This window comes from Leopardus geoffroyi, chromosome B4, assembly GCF_018350155.1.
Source record: "Leopardus geoffroyi isolate Oge1 chromosome B4, O.geoffroyi_Oge1_pat1.0, whole genome shotgun sequence".
Lineage (NCBI taxonomy): Eukaryota > Metazoa > Chordata > Mammalia > Carnivora > Felidae > Leopardus > Leopardus geoffroyi.
In genome coordinates this window covers 92,008,756-92,013,163 of record NC_059341.1, presented here as the reverse complement: position 1 = coordinate 92,013,163, position 4,408 = coordinate 92,008,756, and positions in this window count along the sequence as shown.

Below are 4,408 nucleotides of genomic sequence, written 5' to 3'. Positions count from 1 at the left end.
AGAGAGGGAGACACAGAATATGAAGCAGGCTCTAGGCTCTAAGCTGTCAGCACAGAGCCTGACATGGGGCTGGAACTCCTGAACCATGAGATGACCTGAGCTGAAGCCAGACGCTTAACCAACTGAGCCACCCAGGCGCCCCTAAGGACCCCATGTTCAAATATAGTCCCATTCTGAGCTACTAAGTATTAGGTATTCAACATAGGAGTTTTGAGAGACACAATTCAGCCCATAACAATTGTTAAGAGTTTCAAGACAACACTACAGAGCATTAAGCCCCAAGCAGGGGTATTTCTGTGCACGGACGCTATGTGACTACACCAGACACATGCCCCTGAAGCCAGCCCTGGGCTGGGAGATTGATTGTATAAGGACAGCAGCAGGCAGCTGGAAGCATTGGACCGGCCCCTCCCAGACCGAGAGGCATCAGGTTCACAGCAGAATGAGCACCCTTCCCAGGACAGAATTGTAAATGAAGCAAAGCAGTGCACTTGATGAGAGCCAGGTTTCCTTGAGATGATAGGATGAAAATGCCTTTGAGCAGGTTGAGAATAAAGAAAAGTTTCTTTGCAAGCAAATGAACATCCCACTGCACAGAGCAGAAATGTCCAAGAGGGAGGTCAGCAGTGAGCAAATGAACTCTGGAGGGAGTGTAAAGAGTGGATGGGAGTATAAAGAGGATACATACTGGAGGACCTGACATTTCATTACTTTTCCATTACACTGGTCTTAAATTCCCAGAATTTTTAAATTAAATTAAAATTGAATTGAATTCTGATCAAATATTAACATTTCTTGATCCAACCGCTATGGTACTTCCTATACAAATACGTGGTGTTAACTGATTGACCAGTGGAAAAGTGTTTCATGCCGATCTACCCTTGCTCTCTCGTGGCATCCGTTCCAATCAATGCAATATTTACAGAGAATGGATTATGAACAGGTACCTACTGTAGCCCTAGTATACGGCCCACTCTCCCACACTGGAGACAAAATCATAATTGTTATCACAACACGGTAGTGCTCTAACAAATTAAGCTTAGTCCCTTGTATATTTGCTTGGGAGTCATTATCCTCGTTCTTATATTAGTCTCTTCCAGAGAACAACAACGAAACAGACTTGTCTGCAATTATATGAATAAAAATACAAGCAATTAATAAATTTAAAGAGCTTCTCTATAGTGGAATGTCACTATAGGAAATTAATAGCCCATGAGATAGATAAAAGCATTTTTCTTACACAGAAAGCTACCAATAGTGACATATGGTGCATATGATTTTTGTTTTATCTTTAAATCCCATCAACTAAGATTACAAAAATAATTTTAAAACTACTCAAATAATGACAATTATTTTAAAAATTAAAGTAATACATGTTCCTTGCAGAAAAAATTTTAAATATAGATAAGCAGAAAAGAAAGGTGGCATCATTATAATCCTAACACCCACTTCCTTTTAGATGCTTTTGTTTATTTTTTCTAGTCCTTTTTCTATAATTATAGGCCCATTCACTTCCTTGTTGCAAAAAGTAGAATCCTGTTTACATAGTGTTTAGTAATCTGCCTTTTCCCACTAACAATGTAAGATGAACATTCTTGTAGAACATTGTGTTAACGACTACATTTGGTTATAATTTATTTTTTAAATTTCCTATTATTGGACACTTACATTGATTTCAGTTATTTACTGTTATACATAATGTAGAAATGCACATCCTTCCAGCTATAATTTTTTGCACCAATATGATTATTTCCATGAGATAGATTCATAGATGTCAATAATATCTCAAAGTGGGAGATGGAGAAAGGGGAACCCTCTTACATTGTTGGCAGGAATGCAAACTGGTGCAGCCACTCTGGAAAACAGAGTGGAGGTTCCTCAAAAAGTTAAAAATAAAACTACCTTATGATTCAGCAATTGCACTACTAGATTTTGTAAGATTTTATTTTTAAGTAGTCTCTACACCCAACATGGAGCTCGAAATTACAACCCCAGGATCAAGGGTCACATGCTCCACTGACTGAGCCAGCCAGGCCCTCCCGCACTACTAGGAATTTACAAAATACAAATACTAAATAATAATTCAAAAATAATTCAAAAATACTAATTCGAAGGGATACATGAACCCTGATGTTTATAGCAGCATTATCTACAATAGCCATTATGGAAAGAGCTCAAATGTCCATTTACGGATGAATGGATAAAGAAGACGTGGTATATTTATACAATAGAATATTAGTCATAAAAAAGAATGAAATCTTGCCATATTTGCAATGATTTGGGTGGAGGGAGAGTGAGCTTAGAGTGTGCTAAGTGAAATAAGTCAAAGAAAGACAACATGATTTCACTCGTGGAATTTAAAAAACAAAACAAATGATCATAGGGGGAAAAAGAGAGGTAAACCAAGAAACAAGACATTTAACTATATAGAACAAACCGATGGTTGCCGGAGGGGAGGTGGGTGGGGGGATGGGGACTAAATAGTGTACTTGTCATTAGCACCAGGTATTATATGTAGGTGTTGAATCACTAAATTAATTGGACTCCTCAGGGCTCCTCGGTGGCTCAGTCGGTTAAGCATCTGACTCTGGATTTTGGCTCAGGTCAAGATCTCACGGTTTATGGAATCGAGCCTCAACTCTCTCTGGGCCTCTTCCCCTGCTCTCACTCTCTCTCTCTCTCTCTCTCTCTCTCTCTCTCTCAAAATAAATAAATACACATTTAAAAAATTGAACACCTGAAACTAACATATACTGTATGTTAACTAACTGGAACTTAAACAAAAACTTAAGGGGGCGCCTGGGTGGCTCAGTCAGTTAAGCTTCTGACTTTGGCTCAGGTCATGATCTCACGGTCTGTGAGTTCAAGCCCCGCATCGGGCTCTGTGCTGACAGCTCAGAGCCTGGAGTCTGCTTCGGATTCTGTGTCTCCCTCTCTCTCTACCCCTCCCCTGCTGACATTCTCCCCCTCTCTCTCTCTCAAAAATAAACATTAAAAAGAAATTTTAAAAAAACTTAAGAAAAAAGTCTCAAAGTATATGCATGTTTTTAAGCCTTTTAAAGAAAAATACCTTTAATCAGGAAGAAAAGGTTAAGAACTCATCTGCTTGTACAATTATTAGGTATTTCCACTTAGAGAAGTATAGTGAAAAGCATACCAGATTAAAGCAGTAAGATCAAGGTTGAATTTTTGCCTTGTCCATTGACAAACTGCAAGATCTTGATTCATTACTCAACCCTTTTAGGTCTTGTCATTAGAGTTGACAATGAGTCAACAATACAGTTGTGCTTGAAGTTAAATTAGTTAGATCCACACACAGTAAATATGAACAGGAAAAAACCGGGAGAATATCCATGAATATATAAATGGGAAGAATGGGAACTCAAATACGAATGTAACTTAGTCACCAGGCATTCAGTGACATTTCTTTAGGTCCTGTTTGGGCAGAGACATGTTGGTTGACCATAGCTACACAAGAAATGGATGGCGAGCTGCCAAACTGAAGGTGATCCCCCAGGCCCTGCCCAGGGAGTGGCAGCCTTGGCTAGGCAACCTCAAACATCATAGTGTCCTTGAAGGCACTGTTTCCCTAGTGCATGAGATGGTCTCAAGCTTCCTTCACCAAGAAATACTTAAAATCAATCAATCCCCCTGTACCATACCATACTGCTTCATATATAGCTTGCCTATAAGGAGATAATACACTAAGAATGTTGACGTGAGAATTCAATTCTCTGGACAGTTAGGCTTTTCATTATAAAGTAGAAAATCAGTATGCTGATTTTTATCAACATCTATGAACTTGATCACTTCAGATCTGCCATTGAGAGATAAGTCCTTTCCAAGGAGACTGAAGAATTCTAGCCTCTGAGATGGCAGGGCTAAGATGGTTTCCCCAATATTCACCAAGGTCAGTGCCACTCTGGTGGAAGCCAGTCTGGAGTATCAGTCACTCCTATTGCGGTGAATTGCTTTCTTTAAACTCCAAAAAGTAATGGAAAAAATATTTTGTTAAGTGTTTCATTTGTTTAATAGACATCAATGAGTATCTAATTTCATACCCTGGAGGAGGTCACAGTCTTAACTCCGAAAAGAGACATAAACAATATGATAATGATTACAAACAATAAGCAAAATGTAAAAGTTTATAAATCTAAATTACTGAGAGAGAACAGAGGAGATGATTATATCAGGGAAGTTTGAGAAGGATTCATGGAGGAAGTAATATTTATGCTAGCTCATGAATGGTGTATAAGGATATACCTAGCTGAAGGTGGGGTGAGGAGAGGCGAGCATTCCAGATAGTTGGAACAGCATGTGCTAAGGGCTAAGGCATGGAAATGAGAAGGGACATGGTATGCTTTAGGAATCATAACAAATTTAGTGGGACTAGAACAAAAAATACAAA